This window comes from Cebus imitator, unplaced genomic scaffold (genome assembly GCF_001604975.1).
Source record: "Cebus imitator isolate Cc_AM_T3 unplaced genomic scaffold, Cebus_imitator-1.0 Scaffold56, whole genome shotgun sequence".
NCBI classification, from domain to species: Eukaryota; Metazoa; Chordata; class Mammalia; order Primates; family Cebidae; genus Cebus; species Cebus imitator.
Window position 1 is genome coordinate 5,247,429 of NW_016107371.1, and position 27,633 is coordinate 5,275,061.

The 27,633-nt window shown below is 39.1% G+C and overlaps 1 protein-coding gene and 1 non-coding gene across 3 annotated transcripts in view; both read left to right on the forward strand.

Annotated features, from left to right (window-relative positions):
- Positions 1-15,523: 15,523 nt before the first annotated feature.
- OXR1 (oxidation resistance 1) overlaps positions 15,524-27,633 on the forward strand; it is a 479,036-nt gene continuing 466,926 nt past the window's right edge. For both annotated transcript variants that reach the window (XM_017528983.1, XM_017528986.2), the window contains exon 1: positions 15,524-15,745. The gene's annotated coding sequence lies outside the window, so the exon portion shown is untranslated. The remainder of the gene's footprint in view (positions 15,746-27,633) is intronic.
- On the forward strand, positions 18,585-18,744 carry LOC119471320. Its single transcript, XR_005200353.1, has one exon. It is a non-coding gene; the product is annotated as a U1 spliceosomal RNA (small nuclear RNA).

Below are 27,633 nucleotides of genomic sequence, written 5' to 3' on the forward strand. Positions count from 1 at the left end.
CCAGAAAAAGGTGCAAATATTTGGAAAATAGCCAATGGTTCAAAGAAAAGGAAATTTAAAAATATTTTGAACTGAATGATAATGTGTATCAAAATGTGTTGGATACAGCTGAAGTTGTGCTTAAAGTAAACATATATCTTTAAATGTGTATACCAAAAAAAGGTTCAATCAGTTATCTAAATGAATACCTTAAGCTAAGAAAGTAATTAAACTCAAAGTAATTAGAAGGAAATAAATAAAAAAGAAAATAACAGAAATCAATAAAATAGAAAACAATAGGAAAAAAATACTAAGGTTATTTTTTAAAAGATTAATACAATTGGTTTAAGAATCCCTTAGCACACTTATGAACACAAAGCAGGAAGCAACAGACACCAGGTTGACTTGATGGGAGAGGGTGGGAGGATGGAGAGGAGCAGAAAAGATAATTATTGGGTACTGAGCTTAAATCAGCACCCATTTATCATAAAATATATTAATAAATCAGGAAGAGAAGGCACCCTTTTAATGTAATAAAGAACAGCATGAAGAAACTACAACTAATATCATATTTAATTACACATATAGTGGTATACCTAAAAGTATACTTTATCTAAGCTCAGGAAAAGGCAAGGATGTCTGCTTTGTCCCATCTTCTCATTATTATAATGCAATTCCTGGCCACTGTAATAAGGAAAGAAAAAGAAATAAAAGACCTAAACGTTGGAAAGAAAGAAGTGAAGCTGTGTTATTTGCAGATAACATGATACTCTAGATAGAAAATCCAATGTATAAAACAGGTACTAGAACTAACCAGTTAATTTCCAAATACATGGTCAATATACAAGAGAAATTGCATTTCCATATATGAGCAGCAAACAATTGGAAATGTCTGGGTGCGGTGGCTTGGTGTGGTGGCTGACATCTGCAATCCTAACACTTTGGGAGGAAAAGGAAGGCAGATCACTTGAGGTCGGGTGTTCGATACCAGCCTGGCCAACATGGTGAAACCCCATATCTACCCAAAAATATAAAAATTAGCTGGGCATGGTGGCATGTTCTGCAGTCTCAGCTACTCAGGAGGCCGATGGGGGATAATCACTTGAACCTGGGAGGTGGAGGTTGCAGTGAGGTAAGATCACACCACTGCACGCCTGAGTGACAGAGTGAGACCCTATCTAAAAAGAAGGTGGGGGGAGAGAGAGAGAGAGGAAGGGAGGAAGGGAAGGAAGGAAGAAAGAAAGGAAGGAAAATGAAATTTAAAAACAATACTATTCACAATAGTATTACAAAATAGTCTTATGGCCTTTTAGACAGAACATAAGTACAAACCACAAAAGAAAAAAAATTATCACAGCCTTTAGGCAACAGGGAAACAGCTTGATGATCTCCATGGCTCAGCAGAGAATGCTTCAGAAAATCCTCTTACCTCACTGCACCTGTTCCTCTGTTGTTCAAGAGTTTGCACTATGGGCAAAACACAGAGCTTTCTCCTAATTCTGAATGGATCAAAATGCTGCTAATTCTCAGAAGAAAGTGCAAGTCCAATCTGTGGCCCTTCTAACCCCTTAGTCAATCCTCACCTCTGCCCTTGCTTCTCTGAATTAAGAGTGTCATCAGGAGTATTCAAGCCGTTCTCCCTAAAATCCAGGAAGATGCTTTGTCAGTAGAGAGAGAGAGAGTCAATTGTCATCTTTTTTTTTTTTTTTCTTTTCTTTTGTTTAGTTTTTGAAACGGAGTCTTGCACTGTCGCTAGGCTGGAGTGCAGTAGTGTGATCTCCGCTCACTGCAACCTCCGCCTCCCAAAGCTATTCTCCTGCCTCAGCCTCCTGAGTAGCTGGGACTACAGGCATGCACCACCACACCCGGCTAATTTTTGTATTTTTAGTAGAGACCATGTTTCACCATGTTGGCCAGGATTCTCTCTATCTCCTGATGTCGTGATCCGCCCACCTCAGCCTCCCAAAGGACGGGAATTATAGGCGTGAGCCATCGTGCCCGGCCAAATGTTGTATTTTGAATCCTTCCTTTGAATCCATATTTTTTTGGAGGCTACCCTGTGCCTAAGCACTGTGCTAGTGTTGGGACTATTATCTGAAACAAAATGTAGCCCCTTACTTAAATCTGGATATCAGAGAAGAACACAGGCAAATGCAATCACTGAGTATTATGGAGGCATGAACAGAACATGATAATATGAGAGTCCTTAGGAAGAGTGGAGCGTCAGTAAAGTAAGTTGTAAGCTCAATCTAGACAGATGATGGTGGGTAGATGAAGCATATTTATCTGTCCTGTTCTAGTAAATGTGGCATGCAGATGACCCATTCTGGTTTTCCCCGTAGATTTTTTTTCTGTTGGCAGAATGTATTTGTTATTTAAGAAAGAGTCTCTGCTCATTCTTAAATCTTTTCCTAAAAGCATTTAAAAATGCAATTTAAATTTTGGTTAAAAAAATTTTTACCAACTGTTATTTAGATAGGCAAAAAATTATGTTTCTCCTCATTAATGTCTGTTAAAAAATATGATGTGAAATAGTCTTGGTGATGCTTCACTTTTGTTTATTCCTTTCTTTTCTTTCTCTGACCTCCTGTCCTAATAAATATGCAGCATTTTGGTGTTTCAAGATTCATTGCTCAATAATAAATGTTAAAAGAAAACAACAAATATGCAATAGAATATTATGATTGCCCTATGTGACCAATATCTTCCTAGCATCTCTCAAAGTAAGTAATTACTCTGTCCCTTCTTATAAATGGGAGTTCTTTCAAGCACAAGTTACTGAGAATTTAGAAAATTTATGTTTATTATCTATTCCAAACCATGCTTCTTCCTCCAAATGATTTCATATCAAATCTTGTTTCAGCAGAATTCAAAACCTTTCTGAATTATAATGCCTAGCAGTACAAAACTTCATCTCTACCTTGGGGAGACAGCTGTTATAAAACCTTTACCATTCTTTAGAAGAGAGTGTACGGTAAAGGACACACCTAACCATTGAACACTTGTTTATTGTAAGTGCCAGTACTGTGCTGACAATGCAGTGGTGAATGAGGCTGATATAATCCTTGCTCTCATCAAACATACAGTCTAGTTGACAGAGGCAATATTAAATAAATAATTGGAAATCAAATAAATAGGTAGATTTTTATCTGAATTTATCTTCTGGGTACATATTTGTCTTATTAAGGGACCTAATGTGCCTACTATTTTCCAGAAATCAGATCCCACTAGCATGATGTCATCAATGTAGTTCTCCAGAATACGATCGGGGGATGGTGACATAATCAAGGAACCTCTGGATTACATATTATGACACCGAACCAAAGAGTTGATCTTTCCCTTAGATGAGACAGTGAATTATACTGTTCTGCCTCTATGTCAAGTATAGTTGAAAGCAAACACTTTCTAGGGTTCTGAATTTATGGATATAATGAAAAATACGCCTGGAAAATAAATAGCTGCATATTGGATTCCAGAGGCTGCCTTGAGTTCTTCCAGTAATGAGGTCACCTTTAAAAAATCAACTGCAATTGAAATAATCACTTAATTAGGCTTTTGAGACTCCTCTGTCTTTTTCCCAGGATACATATTGCTTGTGCATAAATTAAACAGGTGAGTTAAATGGGATATGTGATTTTCGTCACTGCTCTTGTATCTTTCCTGTCTTTGGTGGTGATACTTTTCTCTGTAATTCCCCAAGTTTGTGATATCACTAGGGAGGTTGAAGTCTAGAGGCTTCTGTTTGTTGGTTGGTTTTGTATTTTCTCCCTTGACACAGCATTCATGGATAATGTCAGGGAGTTAATAGCACTTGCTAAGTACATCTATTCCAACTCTTCACTCAGGGAGTGGGAAATTAGCATAGGATGAGTTTGCAGAACCATTGGGCCCAGTATAACACTGATTCAGCACAGAATTTTTATTTATGACCTCACAGTGGCATAGAGCAGATCACAGTGGCATTCTGGTTAGGAATTAGAATAAAGCAACCCTCAGAACCGTCTGGGTACTTCCCTTTTTCTGAGATATAGTTATCCTGGTCAATAACTACAAGTCCTTTGGGGTAAGATCAGAAAAATAAATATTTGCTTGTAATGCAAGACACCTCTATAATATATCCATACTTCAGGGACCTATCTTAGGTCTGGAGTTCTTTTTTATTTAATTTTAATTTCAATAGGTTTTGGGGGAACAGGTGGTGTTTGGTTACATGAATAAGTCAGTTAGGGTGATTTCTGAAATTTCGTTGCACCCATCACCCAAACAGTGTTGTATTAGTTCGTTTTCATGCTGCTGATAAAGACATACCTGATAACTGGAAGAAAAATAGATTTAATTGACTCACAATTCCATATGACTAGGGAGGCTTCACAACCATAGCAGAAGGCGAAAAGCACTTCTTACATGGTGGTAGCAACAGAGAATGAGAAAGAAGTGAAAGCAGAAACTCCTTATAAAACCATCAGACCTAGTGAAACTTATTCACTACCATGAGAATACTATGGGGAAAATGCCCCTGTGATTCAATCATCTCCCACCGGGCCCCTTCCACAACACATGAAAACCACGGGAGCTACAATTCAAGCTGAGATTTGGGTAGGGACACAGAGCCAAACCATGTCAAGTGTACACTGTATCCAATGTGTAGTCTTTTAGCCCTCACCACCTTTGCCCCTTTCCCTTGAGTCCCCAAAGTCCAGTGTATCATTCTATGCCTTTGTGTCCTCATAGCTTAGCTCCCACATATGAGTGAGAATATACAATGTTGGTTTTCCATTCCTGAGTTACTTCATGTAGAATAATAGTCTCCAATTCTATCCAGGCTGCTATGTATGCAACATGCCATTTAGGTATGTCCCTTCTATGCCAGTTATGCTGAGGGTTTTAACCATAAAGGAATGCTGGATTTTGGCAAATGCTTTTTATGCATCTATTGAGACGAGCATGTGATTTTTGTTTTTAATTCTGTTTATGTAGTGTATCACATTTATTGACTTAGGTATATTAAGCCATTCCTGCATCACTGATATGAAACCCACTTGATCATAGTAGATTATCTCTTTGATATACTATTGGATTTGGATTGCTAGTATTTTGCTGAGGATTTTAGCATCTATGTTCATCAGGAATATTGGTCTGTAGTTTTCTTTTACTGTTATGCCCTTTCCTTGTTTTGGTATTAGGATGATACTGGCTTTGTAGAATGATTTAGGGAGGATTCCCTCTGTCTATATTTTTTAGAATAGTGTCAATGGGATTGGTACCAATTCTTCTTTGAATGTCTAATAGAATTCACCTGTGAATCTGTCTGGTGCTGGATTTTTATTGTTATTGACAATTTTTTTATTACCATTTCAATTTCTCTACTTGCTTTGGTCTATTCAGAGATTCTATATCTTCCTGGTTTAATCAAGAAGGGTTGTTTATTTCCGGGAATTTATCCATCTCCTCTAGATTTTCAAGTTTATGTGCATAAAGGTGTTCACAGTAGCCTTGAATAATCTTTTGTATTTCTGTGGTAGCAATTGTAACATCTCCCATTTCATTTCTAATTGAGCTTATTTGGATCTTCTCTCTTCTTTTCTTGGTTAATGTCACTAATGGTCTGTCAATTTTATATATCTTTTCAAAGAACCAGGTTTTTGTTGCATTTATCTACTGTATTTTTTGTTTGTTTGAATTTTATTTAGTTCTGCTCGGATATTCATTATTTATTTTCTTCTGCTGGGTTTGGGTTTGGATTGTTCTTGGTTCTCCAGTTCCATGATGTGTCACCTTAGATTTCCTATTTATGCTCTTTCGGAGTTTTTGATGTAGGCATTTAACGCTATGAGCTTTCCTCTTAGCACTACTTTTGCTGTGTCCCACAGGTTTAATAGGTTGTGCACTATTATGGTTCAGTTCAAAGAATTTTTTAATTTTCATCTTGATTTCATTGTTGACCCAATGATCATTCAGGAGCAGGTTATTTAATTTCTATGTATTTGCATTATTTTTAGGGTTCATTTTAGAGTTGATTTCCAATGTTATTCTACTGTCTTCTGAGAGAGAACTTGATGTAATTTTGATTTTCTTAAATTTACTGAGACTTGTTTTGTGGCCTATCTTGGAGAGTGTTTTATGTGCTAATGAAAATAATGTGTATTCTGCAGTTGTTGGATATAATATTCTGTAAATATCTATTAAGTCCATTTGTTACAGGGTATAGTTTAAGTCCAGTATTTTTTTGTGACTTTCTGTCTTTTTGACCCATCTAATGCTGTCAGTGGATTATTAAAATCCCTCACCATTATTGTGTTGCCGTCTATCTCATTTCTTAAATCTAAACCAATTAGTAATTGCTTTATAAATTTGGGAGCTCCAGTGTTAAGTACATCTATTAGGATTCTGATATTTTTTTGTTGGACTAGTCCTTTTATCATTAAGTAATGTCTTTCTTTGTCTTTTTTAACTGCTATTGCTTTAGAGTTTGTTTTGTCTGATTTAATAATAGCTACTCCTACTCACTTTTGGTGTCCATTTGCATGGAATATCTTTTTCCACTCCTTTATCTTAAGTTTATGTACATGCTTATATGTTAGATGAGTCTCCTAAAGACAGCAAAAGCTTGCTTGGTGAATTCTGCCTTCCATATCTTTTAAGTGAACCATTTAGGCCATTTACATTCAATGTTAGCTTTGAGATTTGAGATATTATTCTATTCATTGTGCTATTTGTTGCCTGAATGCCTTGGTTTTTTTTCATTGTGTTATTGTTAGATATTTTCTTTGATATTTATGCTTTAAGAGGTTCTATTTTGGTGTACTTTGAGAATTTGTTTCAAGATTTAGAGCTCCTTTTAAGCAGTTCTTGTAGTATTGGCTTGGTAGTGGCAAAATCTTTCAGCATTTGTTTGTCTAGAAAAAACTATATCTTTCCCTTCATTAATGAAGATTAGTTTTGCCGCAACAGCACGAAGCGTATTTCCAGGTAGCCAGTGACCAGGGCTTAGAACTTCCCCCAGACCATGAGCCTCTCCATTGAGAATGCAAGCAGAGTCACAGTTTTTCAGCATCTCAGGGGGCCTGCAGCAGTGATCCAGATCCTGCAAAGGATCTGTGGATCCTTCAAAGGGCCTGTGAATCCTCTCAGCTTTCCTAGTATGTTCCTGCAGCAGATCTTGGAGCAAAAGTTCACAATGTGAGAATCCACATGTTCATTTGAGCGGGAGCTGCAAGCTAGTCCTCCCTCATATTCACCATTTTAATTCATGTATGGAATTTAGAGGAAGAGTCATGATTCTCTGTTTTGATGGTTTAAGTCAGGTGTGTGTTCACCAAAACTAAAGGTATCTCAGTTATATAGATTAAGCAGGACCTTAGAGTAATACTTAAGTTTTCCATCCTAAGGACCCTATGATATTTTAGACACTTCTAAAGATCTCTGTGGATCACACCTTCTGATAACCGTTTTAGCCTTATCAAATAAATAGATTGATAATGGTATAATGATAATCTATAACGACATCATGATAATCACACCCACCTTGATTCTGGTGATTAAATTTCTCCCTGGCCTCCTCCATCTAATAACATTTCACTTATATCAAATCTTAGAAACCATTTTAATATCAGTATCTCCCACCTTTATTTTTGGAAAAAGAGGAAAGTCAATGCAGCACTTGGTGTTTTGGTGGAAGCAGGGTCTTCTGGACCTTCCCAGAGACCAACAGTTAGGGAGCTGTTAAGCCAATTATCATGGATAATGCCACTTCAACATCCCCATCTCCATACCTTCTCAGATCCTTGATATATCACAGCTAGGAATTTTTAACATCTTCATTTATCACGGTTCACTGCATATTTTACATTTACATTAAGACCAGGATTAAGTTAACAAAGTGAATAAATTGTTAGAACGTTTTCCAACTGCTAGTACATTAAAGACAAACTCTCTGATGAGTGACCCCACATTAATAAATTATGCTCCTCTTTCCTCCTTGGTCTGGCAACCTTGAATCCATTCACATACACATATTCTCCTGGTTCATCCAAATACAATTTAAAAACAGATAAATATTGCTATTCTGTAAGCATGCAGAATTTCCTTTGAGATGACTTTGTAATTTCCCCCTGCTCCCTCACCTCCTTGGGCTGCTAAAATTTTACTCATGCTATAGTCTTAGAGGCCAAGAAAATTTGTAGAAGTGAATGAATGGAAAATATACAGAATCATTCAAGGCAACTACCTCAGATAGGGTAGCTATAGGTAAAACAATCAGACAAAAGTGTTTCTGGAGGCATGTAAGGATCAATGGAGTTTTGGGATAGTGTGCTAGCGAAAAACTTCTAACTGGTAGAATGTACATTATACCTGCGTGTCCAGCTACAATGATGTTTGAGAAAGGTGGATGTTTGGCCTTTCAACTTAGACCTAAAATAAAACCTCTAGAAAGAGGTCTGAACATATGATAAGCCAGCCATCTGGATTGTGTCTGTCACTTTGGGCATAGCACTGAAGTTAGTGCCTGGCACACAGCATGTGCTCAATAAATGTCTGTACTTATTAAAAGTATCAGCTTAAGCACCACTTCCTTAGGTCATTTCTGTCCTTCTGGACTAGACTAAATTCCCTGGTTACATGCTCCCAAAACTTCTACAGTTTTAAAATTCTTACCTCATTTGTAATTACACTCTGAAACCTCATTCTTTTATGCTTAAACACAAGCTTCATGAAAGCAAGAACCAAGTACATCTATCTTTTTAAAAATACATCACTAGGGTATATAGCTAACAACAGGTATACAATAAATGATGATGAATTAAAAAGTGGAATTGGTACAGGCTCTGACTCATTGTCTTAAGTTGTTTTTCTAATAGTATGTTATTGTGTATTAAAGGAATGAAACACAAATGCCATGTTACCTGGTTTCATGAGTATCTTATTAAACTAATGAGGTAGAGGGCTAAGAAAAGCTATTTTCAAAATATATCTAGCTTCTTTCTAGCTACTTGGACTGAAATGTAAACTTAAAATTTCAAAAATGGAGTGTTATAACTTATCTTGTATATTACATGTCAAATAGCCTAAATCTTGGTCTTGACTATCCTAATTTCACAAAATTCTAATTTTGTGTCTCTAGTTGTGTATAGTGTCTTGATAACTTTATCAGATTAATAAACTCTTAGGTAAATTTGTCATGGTTTCAATTTTACTTTTGTTCTTGCAGTTTGGTCTACAGAATCAGCACTCGTTTTATATGTCAGTGTGGTCAATATTGAGGAAAGCCTGAAAGGAGTGACAGTCAAACTAAGAACTTGTGCTGGAATCCTGTGTCTCATAACTTACTATGTTTATAGACAAATTACAGTTTGTCAACCAAGAAAGAAACGATACAACCCAATTTTATAAAGGTTAAAATGTGGATTATTTTAACTTAGAATTGATGAAATAGACTACTTAGTTCTTTCACCTTCAGCTTTTTCATCTACATTGCTCAAAAGCTGCAGTCCTGCCTCCTTGACAACTATATTCTTCCGTCCCTCTTGCCCACTCTCATTCTCTGGGAATGGCTGGAATACCAAGTCTGGACCCCAGGGGACATTTTTCTGCTGAATGAACTTGCCTGCTATTCAGTTAATCTGTCTTGGAAGGGCATCTAACCCAAGTTTCTTGGATCATGTTTTTTTCCCAGGGATTTCTTTTCTTCTGTATTTTAAAAATATACATTTTTAAAATTTTAGAATAGTTTCATGTTTTTAGAAAAGCTGAAATAATAGTATAGAGAGTTCCTGTAACCCTTCACCCAATTTGCCCCATGGTTAACATCTTACATTTGTCAAAACATTGATATTGGTTAATTACTACTAATGTTAACATTGGTACATTACTATTAATTGAACTCCATATTTCACCAATTGTTTTCATTAATGTCCTTCTGTTCAGGATACAATTTAAGATATCACAGCGGGTTTAACTATTGTGTCTTTTTGGTCTCTTTTGGTGTATGATAGTTTCTTAGTCTTTGTTTTTTGTGACTGTCAGTTTTAAGGAGTGCTGGTCAGCTATTTTGTAAAATGCCTTTTAATTTGGGTTTATCTGATATTTTTCTTATGATTCAACTGGAGTTTTAGGTTTCTGGAAAGAAATCCACAGAGATGAGGTGCCCTTGTCATTACATCATATTAGGTGGTGAATGATAATCACATGACATCAGTGGTGATGTTAAGCCTTCATCACTTGGTTAAGGTAGTGTCAGCCAGCATTCTCCACTGTAAAGCTGCTATTCTTCCTTTCCTATATTCTTTGGAAGCAAGCCACTGAGTTCTTTGGAAACTTTTAAACCCAAGCAAATTGAATAGATTCTGTCCTTATTTAATGAAGGGATCCTAGGAATATACAGTCTGTGAAAAAAAAGCCTGTCTGCAAGGTGGGAAAATAAAGCTGCTGATGAGATATGGACAGAATTGTGATGGCATTTCCTTCTGGGGCTCAGAGAAGCTTCCTGTCTTCTGGAGATTATATTTCACACTACTATTGTGCCAGAAAATTTCCCTTTTCACTGACACCACTTTAGGTTGAATTTCTATATTTCCAACCAAAAATAGGCTAACATAGCATATACCTCATTGGATTGCTATGAGAATTAAAGAAGCAGTATGTGAAGGGAGTGCCTACCACAGAAAAAGACACATAAAAGTACCAATAAATTTTGAATATTATTATTAATATTAATTGATGCAGACTAGTACTTTGAATCCATTATATTAAAAATATTGTGGAAATAAACTAAACTAACAATCACGGATTTCTTAGTAATATTTGAGAATTTGAGATCACACATTAAACTTATTTGTTATTGTAGCATTGGACTCAAAGAGAAGTGAAACGAGTTGTAGCTTTATCAGGATCTTGCTGCTTCTGCAAGAACTAAGTCAGGTTTGTGTTAGATTCATAGACAAGAAAAGAGCAGCCTGATATTTGAAGTACACAATGATCTACATTCTTCTTTCCTAAGGAAAGGGCCATCAGAGCTAAGTCTTTTAGTCAAGAAGCATCCTTGATTCACAAATACTGTGTGATCCTTAATGTCCCAAGACTATTATCTAGAATTGTTGCAACCTTAAAGTGCAGAGAAAGGGGGGAAATGTGCATTTATATCTTTAGTACCTATCATTAATGAAATCTGTTGTGACACTTATCTATAGTCATAAAATTAAAACATAATTTGGGCATAAGTGACTTTGAATTACTCTTATTTAGTTCTACAAATTTAATTTTTTTACAATGGGGAAATAGCTATCAAGAAGGCAAACTTTTAATAGCTTTTTAATGAAGTTGTCTTGATATTTCCTTTTCTCTTAAAGAACTCACTTATAAATTGTTTCATATTTCTACCTTGGTTCTAACTTTCTAAAAGCAAATTTGATATGAAAGAGGTGCAATAGGAAGACAGGCTAGTGTCCAAGTATCTAAAATGATTTGCCTCTATGCAATGGAAGGAGAATATGCCCAGTGGTCAGTGTCAATAGCTGGAAGTATGCCAGATGCTTGGCAGTGTAGCATAGATCTCAGTGAAGGAATCCAAAATTAGAGAAGTTTGGTAAGAGTAAGAAAAAGAAGGGACTATACAGAGGTATTCCTTCACAAAATGGTGAAAGAAGTAGTCGACATTGCATGCCAGCCTACCTCCAGCATCAGCTCTCTCCATTTTTCCTTAACTCCCTGAAACCAGATAAATTAGTGCCCATCTCATGCATCCCCGTTTTAAATATTCAACCCCCTGTCCTATAATCCCTCAATGCATCAGTAAGCACCTGTTGAGCACTGATGAAGATAAAATACACACAAATATAAATTTGCCATTGTCCCAATCCTCCACAAACTTGCAGTTTATTGGCGGAGGAGAAGCAAGTATGTAGATAACTAAAATAAAAGGCAGAGTGCTGTAGAGAAGGACAAAGAACTACAGAGATGAGATACAAGAGAACTAGCAAAAGAAAAGAGGAATAATCTGAGGTGTAGGTTAAGATGTGGTGTGTGGGAGGCTGAGGCAGGAGGATCGCTTGAACCCTGGAGATGGAGGTTGCAATGAGCTGAGATCATGCCACTGTGCTCCAGTCTGAGCAACAGAGTGAGATTTCATCTCAGAAAAAAAAGATAAGAGAAAGGAAAGAAAGAAAGAAAAGAAAGAAAGAAAGAAAGAAAGAAAGAAAGAAAGAAAGAAAGAAAGAAAGAAAGAAAGAAAAGAAAGAAAAGAAAGAAAAGAAAAAAGGAAGGAAGGAAAGAAAGAAAGAAAGGAAGGAAGGAGAAAGAAAGAAAGAAAGAAAAGAAAAGAAAGAAGGATCTGTGGTGTGTGTGGTGCAACAGAGTTAAGGGAAGAGTTCCTAGAAGATAATGTGTAAAGTCATAAGGAAGACAGTCAAGGAAAAGATCCTGGATTTGATAAGTTTAATACAACTGTAGAATGCAGTTTAATTTAAGGTGACTCGTGGATTTCATTCATTTATTCCTAGAATAACAAATATTAAAGGAGGTAGCAAACAAATTACATAAGTAAAGAGAAAAGAAAAGACAGCCAGTTATTTCAGTACTTCTAGAATAAGAAAGAAAGAATACAATAATTATAAGGACAGCAGTGTTTCCCCCATCTGTTCATGTTTTGAGGCACAATGGAAAACCCCCCACTTTGTATTATACATAATGCTCAACTACATTAAATCAAAACAGAAAAAAAGTGACTTTAATAATATGGAAAATATCCTTTTCCTGTAGAGACTGATTGGGGACTGAAAGCTACATTTGTCTGGATGGCTCATTAGCTGTCTTTAATGAGTGGCACTGCCTTGGAAATAGCCAAGGCCCTGAAATAAAGATGAAAAGGCAACAAAGAGGGGACTGACTCTCTGTTACCCTTAGGCAGGCAAATCAAAGCAACCGAGCCTAAAAAGAGATGGGAAAAGATCATTTCAAAGCACTATTATTATCTTGCTCATTTCTGAATAACTAAAATCAACAGATGTCCCAACAGGTTTGCTGTCCTTTTTTTTTTTGTCCATGGGGAAACAGGCCAGTCTATGAGTGTAGTGGATATTATCCATTATTTCTATCTTCCAAATACATTTTTCCCTTTTGGGAATCTTTCATCCCCAAGAGGATGCAGGTGGTTAATTGTGTGAGCCAGGACAGTCAATAAGAGTACGCCTTTGAAGATTGATCTGCTCAATAGAACACGAGACTTGATTTCTTTGTAAGGTTACAAACTTCGTCATCTGTGTAGTTATGGACATAACGTGAGGGGAATGAAACCAACACAGGAAGCAATGCTGAGAGCAAGTTAGAGAAAGAGAAAATAATATTCCTCCTAATGTTGTTAAGCTCAGGACAAGCCCTGCTATTTCTTGTACTTATGACTTACATGGGCCCATGGAATTTCTCTGCCTAAGTTAGAACTGAGCTCCTGTCACTTGCTACTGAGAGACCTGAATGCAGTATGTTTTTGAGCTACACTTTTCCACAGGACACCAAAAAGACTTTGAAATCAAGATCTTCCCTATTTCATGGTTATGGGTAGTATGTATGCTGTAGCATGAAGATGTTCAGAGGGCCATGCCACCTTAAGAATAATTACTGAGAGAGGAAAAATGAATGCAACCAGGATGAAAATACAGTTTATTTTTCATCTTCTTTCACCACTGATAGAAAGGAATGAGTTGTGCTGATACTCTAAGGAAATTCACATTTTGATCTCCCAGTGAATCACCTATGGAAAATTAGAAACAGGATGTTGTCACTATAAAGTGGCTCTAGTCCTGTAGATGGCATTTGCAACTTCAGTAAAAAAGTAAAAGATCAAACATTAATCGATTACTGAATCTGGGCTGCACATGGCACTAAATTGCAAGTGGGGATGGAAGGGTGCATCCTAGGAGAGAGGACATCTTGACCCAAATAGATAAATTCCAGTACAGTTCCATGAAAAAGCACATCTACATTGCTTAGTAGGATTAGCAAAGCCTAACTAATTTATAACACTGCCAAAACAAAGCAGCTTTATTACAGAGTCTGAACTGAGATAATTATAAAATACATACCTAGTCTATACATTGCTTGTAGGAGAGTCTCAGTAAATTCTTTCTGATTTAATAAAAATGAAACGCTATCACTTTCAACATCACACAAAATTTAAGCTTCGAATGCTCAGAAAGAAATTAGGGGAAAAATAATGGAGGACAAAACTTGCAATCGGCTTATCAATCGGCTTATTGTTGACACGCCACGCCACTGAGAATAGTTTCTAATTTTCTTGAGCCCTTATCTCAGGTAAAGCTATTAACTCGGGGAAACAGGTTACGCAGAAACCATGAAAGTTTCTAGTCTGGCCGACCCTGGGTTCAATACTCTCTTATTCCAGGCAAGAGGTGAGTGCCTCTCGCTAAATGACAACATCCCGTCTGTCAGACGGGAATAAGAATGATTCTCTCATTGGGTGGTTGTGGAGGTGAGTGAAACAAGACTACAATTTGACCCAGGAAATATTTATATCTCTCAGTTTAAAGGAGGGACTTAAAAAATGATCAGAAACGAAGGTAGAATATAGCGAACACGAATAGCGGGAAATAGCTAATGTGCAGGTGAGGTGGCTGAAAGGCTCCTACCCTCAAAGTGTTTGCTGAATGCACAGGCGATCTGGGATACATCCCGAACTCGGCAAGAGGACCAACTCCTTCCCTCAAGGTTACACAACAGCCAGGTTTCAGTTCAGGTCTGGAAATCTACCCATCTGGAGTTTGCACCCTTTTCGTTTTGCAATTTAAAACCAGGTTGGAAGGGAAAGGAGTGAAGGAAGATGTGGAGAAAGTACATTACAGTTCGGGTGACAGGAACAAGAAAATCTCCAAGGTCAGGGTCGGGTGTCAACGAATTATGCAAAATACTGCGGAATGAGGAGTCACAAACGCCTTGCAAAGAATTCTGAATTTTAGAAGCTCTTTGCAGAGCTCCCTTCAGTCCGCTGCAAGCTGCCTTGGGTCCCTCTCTAGGCTGCCGGACTTTGCCTTCCTTTCCTCCTTGTTTTTTCCGGCAACCAAAGCATCTGAAAAACATTTTTTTTTTTTTCCTTCGTAAATCTGAACACATTTCCTCGCAGCGCAGAAGCTTTTTAATTGCTTTAACAAAACTTTCTTCTGCTTCTCTAGGGAGAACCTAGTATTAGAGCTGCCCGTCAGGCAGGACCCCGAAATCGGGGCACCTCTGGCTTAGTCCAAGCTATTCAAGTGGGCGCCTCCCAGGGAGGCGCCGTCTCCACCCGCGTGGAGATCTGAGTGCAGGCAGAAGCCTGGCAAGACTCGGCGAACCGGGGTCCCGCCGCGGTAGCGAGCAGAGAAGCCCGAGTCTGGGCCTGAGGGGCGGCGCGCGGGGAGGGGTGCGCGCTAAGCCCGCGCGGCTTCCGCAGGAGCTATTTTTAGCAGCGCGTGGCTCCCCCCCCCGCCCCGGGCGTGGTAGCCTCCGGCTCGCGGCGCCCCGCGACTCCTCTCGGTCTCCCCTGCCGCTGTCGGCTCTTGGTAGCTTCCACGCGGGCAGGTCCGGAAACTGAGCATGTCTGCAAGCGCTCGGCGGCGCCGGCGGCAGCGGGGGCAGAGCTGCGCTGCGTCAGGCTGATCCCATTCACCGCGCGGTCGCAGGAGCGCAGCGCCGACGCCGCGCCGCCCAGCCCCGCCGAGAGGGGCGCACTCGCCGCCGCGGGCCCCGCCGACGCTCACCGCAACCCCCTCCCGGCGACCCGCAAGTAAGTTTGTGAGGCTGCTGGGCGGTGGGGCGAGGGCTTGGCGCGCGGGGGAGTCCAGGTGGGCTAGCGGGAGGCGCGGCTGGCGCCCAGGAGAGCCGGCTGGCCTCTGCCCCCTGTGCCTGGCGCCTCTCGGAGCCGCTTAGCCAATTTGAAAGCGGGTGGCCATTGGGATGCTCGAGCGGGGCGACGGGCAGAGCAGGAGGGCAGAACTAGCTCCAACGGGGGCCCAGAGGGCGGACTTGGGAAGAAGGAAAGAACGCGCGGCGAGGGAGGGGACCGGGCGGGGAGGCTGGGTTTGGGGCGCGGGAGCCCGGCCAGGGACAGCCGCAGAAGGAAAGTGGGGGTGTCGCCGGTGGATAGGGTGGGAGCAGCGTGAGAGCACACTGTTGGGGGCGCAGAGTGGAGGGCAAGCGTGTCTTGACCAGAGCTGCAGGAGGATGGGTGGAAAGTGGGGCGCGTGGAAAGCGGATTTGAACGAGAGCAAAGGACGCCCGTGGAAGGGACATTGGTCTCCGGAGTGGCGAGTGGACTCGGATAATTTGGGGAATCAGTATAAGGTTAGGGGCACGTAATGATGGAGTCAGCCTGGACTCAATCTCCGGATAGAATATGCGAGGCCACATGTTGGGAACTGGCTGGAGAGAGGATGATGTAGAAAGTGGCCTGGAAGTGCCAGCTGGAAAATCGCTGAGGGATTTGGGTGAAGAGGCGGGGAGTGGTGAGGGATCGGGTGGAGGAACTGGGCTGCTGGTAGGGCCCGAAAGGTTCAGGAGAGGGCTGGAGGTTTCCCTGTGCCGCTTGGAATAGTGATTTAGTACTGTTCTCCAAGGTTCACTTTCACCCCGGCTCCTCCTCCGTCTACTACCTGGCCTGGGCGCACCTCGGCTCCCTGTAGGCGAGCTTGTAGGAGCTTTAGATAGACATCAGGCAGTGAGGAATGTAGTCGTTTGGGGGCGGGGGGAGCTGCTCGGGCTTCCCTTAAGTGGTTCCTGGCACTCTGGGGGTGCTGTGTAGGGTCTGAATGTGTGTGTTGCAGGGGTAGGGTGGGGTAGGGGGAGTAGTGTCAGTTCTAGGCCACGGGAATTTGTGGTCTGGCCCCAGAGGTGCGGTGTTTTTGGCCAGGAAGTCAGGCAGAAGTCTGCAGCCTGCAACTCGGGTCGGGGCGTGTGTGTGTTTGTGCGCGCGCGTGTGTGCATGTTTCCGGCCGGGGGTCGCGTGTGTGGCTGCAGACTGTCTCCATGACAAGAAGATCCAGGGATCCACAGGCGGCACGGGGATTAGGGGAACGCGCTTTCCTACGTCTTTTCTGCCTCCTTTTCCCAGGGTAGCATTCTTTGCTTATCCGGTGATACCTCTAACCTCTCCCTGTCCCCTTACATCCCAAACCTGATGCCGGTCTTCTCTGATTCGGCACTCTAAGGAGGACTCAGCTGCCGGCTGCGACCACAGTGGACTCCCTCTGTGGAAGGGAATCCTGGGAGTCCCGGCCGTCAGAGGGGTTCCCGCATCCGAAGGGTCCATCTTCGAGGCGTCACTCAGGGGGTCCGCGGTTCACTCTACTGCCCCTTGCAGGTGACGCTGTGATTGTTGCCTTCGGACAGGGAAGCACGATGGCTCCAAAAGGCCAGTGGGGCCAAGAAGCAGGGACAGAAACCAGCACTTAAGGGATCTCTGGCGGGGGTCTTCCTGGAGTTTACCACATGTAAATATAGCAAAAAAGAAAAGAAAAGAAAACATCAGGTTACTAGAATAAATATGTCCTAAAAGCTTATGCAAAAACGCCTTTTTGAACAGTGAAAATTTCACCCACCAAAACAGGGAGGCAAGAAGCTTCCACAACGTGCAGGATCGGAAACAGGACGAGCATGGCTTGGGCGTGGGGCAGGGGGGTGAGAATGGGGGAGGGGTTGTCGGCTTTTCCATCCAGTTTGCCATGTTCTGTCGTCGGTTTCACATTTTCAGAGAGATTTGACCAGATATAGGAAATGAGGATGAAGGCAACTCTGGAATGATGCAAAGAAGGGAGAGCAAGTACTTTACCTACTGTCTGCTATCTAAGAGGGCTGGTCTCATAACTAAGAGACCCAGTCCCTGAGATCTTGTGTGCAACCATCAGAAATAGTTCAGGACATCAAATTGCAGAGAGAAGATTCAGATGAAAGGAAACAAGAACTCTGTGGAAAACTGTTAGGGACAGTGAAACAGGTTGTCTTGCAAGGCGATGTCTGTCCCATGGAGGGACACAACAGCGAGGACAACACGGTTCTAATGGCCAGGGCCTGTCCTCTTATTCCATGTGACAGTGGCTGGCTGAGTTTCTAGTACATTTTTGAAATATACTCTTTGAAATATGTTGATTATCCTGGACATCGGTAAGATGGGAAATTTGAATAAAAAGGCTTCTGTTATTGGCTTTTATTGCTATGATTTTTTTTTCCATTCATTATTATAAAGCCTGTGAAGGTAAAATAAATGATTATTTCAGCCATTAATTCTGTTCTCCCCAGAATGCTGTTCAAATAAAACATCATCTGATATGCTTGCCTGTATTGTTTTGTTTTTTGGGGGGTCAAGGAAGAGGGAAAGTCAACTAAATTGATTAGGATGTCATATAAAAGCAGAGATTAGATCTTATGAGTTGTGCGGGAAAAGTCTTAATTATAGAATGCAAAATTTAACCTGAGATAAGAGAATCTTTTACTCTCCACCTCCTGCATTTGAAATACAAAGGATTGTACCCTTGGGCTGGTTCCTAGCCCTTAAATGGAAGCCTAACTTGGCACTTTTTTTCTGGAGGATTGTTCCCTAAATCTGGTAAGCTTTAGAAAATAGTCAATGGATACTTACCTGGCAGGGGAGATACCATGATCACAAAGCCTTTGCCAGGACGAGGCTTATCCATTGCACTCCGGATGTGCTGACCCCTGCGATTTCCTCAAATGTGGGAAACTTGACTGCATAATTTGTGGTAGTGGGGGACTGGTTGGAGCTTTCCCCTGGACTTATTTTCAAAAAAAAAAAAAAAAAAAAAAAAAAAAAAAAAAAAAAAAAAAAAAGAAAGAAAGAAAAGCTGGTGAATTGACTTGAGGAGGCAGAACGAGAAATAGAGATGTCAGTTAACCTAGAAGAAAAGAAGTCACTTTCTCTCACTTTAGAGATAGATCTTATTGACAGGCTTAGAGCAGTGATTCTCCACTGGGGGCAGTTTTGCCTCTGGGGGATATTGACAGTGTCTGGAAATATTTTTGGTTGTCACAACTTTGGGAAAGAGGTGCTGCTGGCATCTTGTGGGTCAGGCCAGGGATGCTGTGAACATTTTACAATAAACAGGACAGCCTCCTGCAATTATCCAGCCCAAATGTCAATAATGCTTAATTTGTGAAACCTTAGCTTTCAATAAGATGTGCTTAACATTAAAAGCAACCCCTTTTAGGATACATACAAGTATTTCCATCGGAAGTCCATCTTGACTATAAAGAGTAGTTAGTTAATAAGAGACTTTCTTTGCAAAATGGTCCCATGTTCAAAAACACTTGTTTTAAGGAAATTAAAGAGGCTTCCTTTTGGCAGAACTTTTCTTTCAGCCTTTAAAAAAACAATCCTAAGATATATTGAGAATTTCTAAAAGGCGAATTATATGCATGTGTGCATGTAAACTAGGTAAACATTGTTTGATTAAAACCAAATCAAAACTATTCTGCTGTACCAATTTCACTGAACTTGTTTGGTAATTGCTTTTTAAAATATATAATCTTAATGTTTAATTAAAATGAGATTAATTTAATTAAAATTACAATTTGTAAATTTCTTACCAAGTGAGGGATTGAACAATCAGAGAAAAATGTTAAGTAAATATTTGTTTGAAGCCACAAAAAATATTCCAGAATGAAACCTTAGTATTTATAGGTGTCTACATAGAAAGGTAAGAATGTCGTATAATTTTCTTGTACTGTATTCAGTTTCCATTTGAAGCATGGAGTGTATTGAGAAACATCAAGCCTTTCGATTCTGTAGCACAATACATTGCCTAGAAAGGAAGAACAATACCTTACATCCATAAACGTAATAAGATACTGTTCTAATATCCCCTGCACGCAGGAACTCAGAGCACTTATTAGGTAAAAGCCATGTCATTAGCACAATGAGGCCTAGAGAAACGAAAATTTGGTCATTGTTTCGACCCCCTCTCCCACCCTGTCATCCATTTTTGTTGTTGCTGTTGGTTTGTTTCAGAATTCATTCTGAAGGTGTTATCGTTAGGGTTGCTTACTTCCTTTCTTGTTCTAATAACCATTCCATTCACCCTTACCTATTACTATCCTTCAGGGATTTGTGTTGCAGCAGACTTGATACTCCTGCTGAGACACTGGGGCACCAGTAACCCTCTCCCTTTCTCCAGTGTGTAGAGACACAAACAGTTCTTATTTGCTTCTAGGTGGAATGGGGATTTGTGCCTGTCTTGGAAAAAGGCCATGGGAAGAGCCTTTGCTTTTCAGAAAGGCAGCCTCAGTTTCTCTGCTTGTATCTTTACTGAATTGGTTTGTTCAGTTGCGTATTCTTGCTATTTCAGCTTCCTCTTTCCCAAGAGAATAGTGAAAGAGCTGAGGAAAACGACTTCCTTGTAAGCAACACTGGTATTGATAGAATGCACCTGTCATAGGACTACGTGAAAGCCCAATAAATATAATTTGAACCAATTATAATTATATTTGTAAATTCAGTAAGCATTTGTAAACTCAACAGTAGCAGGTTCTGTTCTAGACACTGGAACTCTTGCACTTGCAATACCCAGATATATCTCTAAAAGTCTATCTGTACAAAGAAATGTAAGATGGGCATTCATTTTCATTGAATTTGGAGCAATTATAGAGATATTCCATGATTCTTGAAAAGACTTCAGAATACAATTGGTGAGATGCAGAAGGCAGAAGAAATCATTAAGTGGAAAACAGTTACATGGATTTCTATACAGGCTAGACAAGGAGGGAATGAGAAATTTGAGGTGAAAGGGGTCAGTTCTTGTCTCCCTTTTCCTTTTCTTAGCAAATAGTTATTGATTTTGTTTGACATCTGAGCAAGTAGAGGTGGCTTCCTTCCTTGCAGATACTTTTTGAATGGACGTGTGCCCTTTTGCACTTCTGAGAGCCACAGTGGTAGAAGACAGTGGGCTGGCTGGCACTGGTAGTTAGAGGAAGGAGAATTTCAAATCAGTTCTGTTCTAATGGTGTTTGCAGCAAAGGCTTTAACCACACACTTTCAAAGACTGAGCATTCTGTGTCACTATTTTGAGGAGACTAATATAGAGACTACAGAACTGAGCATTTTTGTTATTTTGGGTACTAGGCAATACTTATGCCTTAAAGTATACTTATTTGGGGAAAGCATATTTATTTGGAGGAAAAGGAAATAGTAATAAGATGGCAGGTCCTTTTACCTAAAAACAAACTTGTTGCTCACTCTGGCATGTCAGTTATTGTCCCAGCTGGACTGAGAGTCATGTGAAAATTTTATCAAACACTATATGTTGCTTTTGCTAAATTTAGGAACAATAACAAACACACACAGCAAGATTTTGAAATTTATGTTGTAGCAAAGGCAAAGTGAATATCTTTTTTAAAATTTCATTTTATCTTATAGTTGTTAAAGATAAGCAATAGCATTGCAGGAAAAAAGCCTTGTTTGTGGAAGGTTTTACTTTTGTTTACAAATGTTTATTCATCTTAAGAAACAAGAATGAGAAATAGAGATGCCAGTTAAAGTGGAGGAAGAGAAATCACTTTCTCTCACTTTAGAGATAGATCTTGATAGGCTTAGAGCAGTGATTCTCCACTGGGGGTAGTTTTGCCCCCTAGGGGATACTGACAATGTCTGGAGAAATTTTTGGTTGTCACAACTTTGGGGAGGCAACAAACCTGGAACATTTCCCCAGGCTTTCAGCCTTCTTTGTAAATAGTGTGTCTCTTCTATCTCTGGAATATTCGTTATGTGATGTCTTTTGGAATCTGAATCCTGGGCTCAGATGGCTGATACGGCTCCTTCTAATTCTGTGATTTAGAGTTGTCTCTATCTTCCTAAAGAAGGTAAAAGAGACATGCTATTTGCTATTGAGGGTACAGTAGTAGGTGCAGGCTGTAGTCTGTTTTACAGAATTACATGCATGTTGCTTGACCTTGGTCTGGGACTCCACTGACCAAAACATTGAACTCAGCCTTCTGGATCATGAAACCTGATTTTTGAAATTTTGATTTGAACAACAGTGTTTTGACCAGGTTTGACAGTCGACTCATGTATTTGGAAAACACTGACTGTTAAGCCGGAATACTAACTATTCATTTACAAGGAAAAAGACGTAGGCATTTAGGTCATTTAGATCAAGAGCTTTACAGTCAAATCTGGCACTGCTGCTTAGTAGTTTGTGACTTTAGATGAACTTAACTTTATGGAACTTCTATTTCTTCATCTTTAAAATGAAAATGATTATGAAGTGATTTGCCTGAGGTCAGTGGCCACTCTGAATCATTTCAATTTGGTTTACAGTTTTCAGAATCTCCATCCAAACCTTCTCCTTCTTAAGAGCATGCTTATTTTCTTGGTTAAATCCATGTTTCTTCTGTTTATTTAAAAATGCTCCAGAACCTATATTGAGCTCAAGAACCTCTCCTTTCAGTTGTTAGATTCTAGGTCTTCAAGAGGCAAAAAAAAAAAAAAAAAAAAAAAAAAAAAAAAAAAAAAAAAAAAAAAAAAAAAAAAAAAAAAGTAACTGAAGGGTCTCTAATTATGTTCAATTCAGGTATTCACCTAAATGGTCAAAAACACCTTTTTATTTTTTCCTAATTGGGATGAACATAAGTAGAGCTTTAAGTAAAGATATCTAAAACCAATCAACACCATATACATAATATCTTTCAACTAGGATATATTTTTTTGATGATCAGAAAATTGAAAATTGGCCCTTGTTGATAATTTTGTTATTAAGTTGATATATGTTTTTATTCCAGTTCAGTGCTGTTGCTGTTATGGTTTATTGAAGCATTTCAGATTCAATAAAAATCTGAAAACCTACATGTTGTTCATTGTAAATAATGTATGTATTCTTATTTGTAATTTTGGTGATTGATATGTGTACAATCAATTGGAATAATGAAACACTTAAAGTTGGAAACCAGAACAGATGGCAACTTTGAAAGAACATTCCCTTTAGCATCAGACAACTTTAAATTCAAATCTCTATTTCTTAGTTACTAGCTATAAAAAGTTGGGGAAATTACTTTCTACCTTACTACTTTTTGAGAATCATATCCACCAGATTATATGTTATGATTCCTGTGATGATTCGGTGAGATAAGCAAGTAAAGATGCTAGCATGATGTCTGGTACCCGCTTTGTTCTTGTACTCTGCTAATTCCATCACATAGCAGCTGTGCCCTTGCAAGTGATCATTTATGCTTGAATCTGTTCCAACTGTTTTACTCTTAAGAATCAAAAACAAAACCAAAAACAAACAAACAAACAAAAAAAACAAATCCCCCTGATACCAAGTTTCTTGAGGGACAAAAAAGAGACATGATTCATGACTGCGTGAGTGAGTGGAGCTTGGGGGCTCTATCTGACTCCTGAGGGGACCTGATTCAGGGCTCACACCTTGTGACCAGTTCCATTGCAGTTTTCATTGCAACGTCTTAGCTTCTCTTCCTACATCTTGGCTCTGTTCTTGACAGGCTCACTCCTCAGGTTTCTGAGATGGCTGCCAGAGGCTTTCAGAGCTTCATATTCCCAGGTTCAAACCTAGTGAGGAGGACAGTCTCTTCCTATACATTTTACAGAGGAAAGAGGAGGCTGCTCTTCCTAGAAATTCCAGTAAATATCCCTAATCATGTCAAGAGCCCTCCACCAGTCATAGTGGCCAGAAATGTGGAATATACATACTGGTTGAGGAAGTGTGTTTTCCCATAGAAAATTGAGGGATTGTCATTTGTATACTGATTGTATGCTAGCAAGATAACGAATAAGAAGCTACCACAGCATTTACATTACTGTTTGGCCCCAAAGAACAATGTTAGAGTCATGGTTTTATTTCATCTGGGTCATGGTTAAAGTCTAGAGGATTCTTTCTGTACCATTACTGAATACATATTTCTAGTGATTGATCTGAATTTTCAAGATTAATGGCACCAGTGCACATTAGCTCTCTTCCTTCAATATACATCATTAGACTGGCTGGATACACACTAGAATTTACGGTTTGCTACAAGCAACTGTTTGTTCAAGGAACAAATTAATATACTTTCTTACATTAGATACTAGGTCATAGAATCACTGTTTTCTGATAAAAGTCAGGAGAAGCTGTCATCATGTAAGTAGTTAATCTAACATCCAGTGATGTATTCCTTTGTTTCTGGGTTACCTTACTGGCCTCTGGTCCTTCATCTTGATACCAAATTATACTTTTCAGTAAGGCTACTAAGATTTATGCAACAAACAAGTCTTAGTCTCTGCAAACATGGGCAACTAAACAAAATTAACTTGTTAAATGTTTGTATATTAAAACAAATTCTACATCATCCATTGGGGCTGTTGTGACAGAAGTCTCTTAAATGCAGTCATTTTCTAAAATAAAATGTGATCCTTTTAAATTAATACATTTATGGACTAATGATGTTTTCTCTCATTTATTTTTCACCATTTGCATAGAGAGACTGGATGTCATATATCACCTATTAAGCGGAAGAATGTTAACAGCCATGATAAATGGCTTTGAGTAAAAAAATATTTTCTTCTGTTTTCATTCATCCAAATGGTTTAGTCACATAAATAAATGTAAGTGCCTTATTTTAAAATGTCTTAAAATGGGAAAATAAAATCACATATCTTTGCATTTTTAAAGCTAGTAGCTTTCATGCTACTATAAAATGTAGTCTACTTGTGGTAAGTATGTCAGTGTAGGAATTGATTTTTCCATATGTAGTTTCCAACATGGGAGGTGGCAGAGATACTCTAGCACACTGAAGTTAAAAAATTAAAAACCACAGAAATGAACTAGACATTCATTACCTGTTGTATCTATTTAGGTTCTTATACTCTTAAGACCAAAAAGTTGAAAGGTGTTCTTTCACATGACTAAAGTATCATTGAAGTGAGATTTTACCTCTTTACCAGCATGTTTTAAAATTTCAAATCAGCAGTCACATTGGTGGGTGTATAACAGAGAAAGGATAAAGTCATGTGAATGTTTCAGATACAGCTTTTAATTGTCTGAAATATGAAATGAACAATTAAGAAGAAAAAATTACCATTCTGGCATGATAAAAATATTCTGTAATTTTAAGAAATACCTAGAGAGAGATCATTAAAACATAGCCTTGAAGACACAGCTGTTGATTATATATTAAGAGTTTTATGTTTCAGTATCATGCACACCTTATGTTTGTCCCTAAATATTATAGATAAAGTTTTATTTGGTATTGCAGTTTTTAAATTATTTTTGCTGTATGATGGGACAGAATAAAAGGTTGTTAGTAGCCTAGTTAGAAACTATGCACTTTTTAAAAGTTTTCCATCAACTGCCTCTTTTGACTGAAGCACAGAGATTTGCAAAAACAGTAATAGATACATTATAGATAACTGTACATAGAAAAACTCTGAGCTAATCATTTAGATTATTGTGGAAGGGAATGGAATAAGGCTGAGATTTCACTGGAATTTATTAATAGTGGTAAGTCCAAATAACGCAAACCTTGAAAGAAAACAGAACAAAACTCAGTGTTACAATGTTGTAATTTATCAGAGTTCCTTTACTGACTTAAATAGAAATGGGTTCTATTCAGACTAAGTAGAAAGGAATCCATTGGATGGTTATGGCAGACTTCATGGAATTGAAGGAAATTCTGAAGAGCAAGACCTTGGACAGGATAGTCTTCCAGTGCTGGAATGGATCAGCTCTAGCTGTTTTCATGACTCAGGATTTAGAAAGGACAGAGACAGAGAGACAGAGTTTTGGGGGAAGAATAGGCCACTTTGTCCAATAGTCCTAAAGCACAATCTATAATCCATTACTACTGGAAGAGAGGAATAAATGATAACAGAACAGGCACGTTAGACTGATGTCCATTCAGGATGCAGAAACTTGCTTTAGTGATCATGAATTACTAGAAAGAGAAAAAGAAAGACAAAACCCTTGAGTATATTATCTCAACAGTGTCTATATGGCAGACAGAAATACTGTTTTCATTTCCTAAGGCTGCGTAACAAACTACCACAAACTGGGTAGCTTAACAGAAATGTATTCTCTCATAGTTCTAGAGGCTAGAAACCTAAAGTCAAGGTGTTGGCATGGTCATTCAGGCTTTGGAGGCTGTATGGGGAGAATCTTCTTCATGCCTTTCTCTTAGCTTCTAGTTTTGCTGGCATTACCTGGCATTTGTTGGTTTATAGACTCATCATGCCACCAGTCTCTGTCTTCATCATCTCATGGCCTTCTCCGCTGTTTCTGACTCAAATTCATAGAGACAGAAAGTAGAATGGTTGTTGCAAGGGGATGGAGGGATGGGGGCACAGGGAGTCATTGTTTAATGGGTACCGATTTTCAGCTTTGAAAGGTGAAAGACTATTGGGGATGGGGTGGTGATGGTTGCACAATGCTTTGAAGGTACTGGATACCACTGAAGTTTACGCTTAAAAACAGTTAACATGGTAAATGTAATGTCATGTGTATTTTACCACAATTAAAAAAAAGTAAACCTGTAAAAAGTGAAGAAGAAGAAGAAGAAATTAGTGAAAATTTTTAATTCTTAAAAGTCAAGTGAGGGCCAGTAGTATAGTTGAGAGTAACTGGGAACCTCAGACACAAGGGAAATCTGTGTTCATCCACGAGTTCTTTCCCAGGGACTTTTGCTTAGTACTTATCAGAAATTTTGGGAACAGAGAAGTTGAAGCCCCCTTTGGTTCGACAGGTTTGCAGGTGCCGAGACTCTGCCCTTAGGAACAGGCACAAAATCCCACATATCACCTCAGATTTTTCTCTCATGTGAAAAGCCCTACACAACTAGGGGAAGGGCTGAAACTCTAGGGCCTAGGGTCCTACACTGACCCCAAGCAGAGGTCTGCAAGAGATACAGAGCATATTTTGGTGCCACATGAAGAGGGAGGGGCAGAAAAGTTGAGGAAAAGTCAGCCCAAGGCCCAGGTCCATTGGGCCCAAGACTAAAGTTGGACCCAGATAACTCAAAAGTTTACAGCAGCTGCATTCACAATTGCCCCAAATTGGAAGTAACCCAGATGTCTACCAATTGAGGAATGGATAAACAAATTATAGTCATAGATTCCACAGAATAGAATTTTACTTGGCAATAGAAAGGAATAGAGAAAATTTTGCAGACCTCACCACTGTAGCAGTGATCACTGAGGATAATCATTGGGGCAGGAGCCATGAACGTTTCATGAGAACAATTGGAAAATGTAAATGTTTGGAAGTAGATTAAGACAGTGACATAGAAAGCAGGAGTACTTAGAAGGGCTGATTATAAGGGGAGAATATAAGGCTGGGAATGAGTGGCCGTAATTTTTCAGTAAGGAAAATATCCTATATACAGTCTGAATTTTTTTTCATTATCACACATAAAATACTACTGATTTATATGCTGTGTACTATTTTTAAGCCTCAAAAGCCTTTTATCAATATATATAAAACTTTTCCCATACCCCAAACTTACATCAAGTTAATTATAGAGTTTCCAAGTTTAAGGGATTTAAAAAATTCATCTAAAATCGTTCTAAAATAGGGATTTTTAACCTGTAGCTCACTGACATGAATAGAATTCAGTTAATACACAAACCTGGACAGAGAAAATGACATCTTTATTGTTACTGACCTCTAATTTAAATTTGGCATA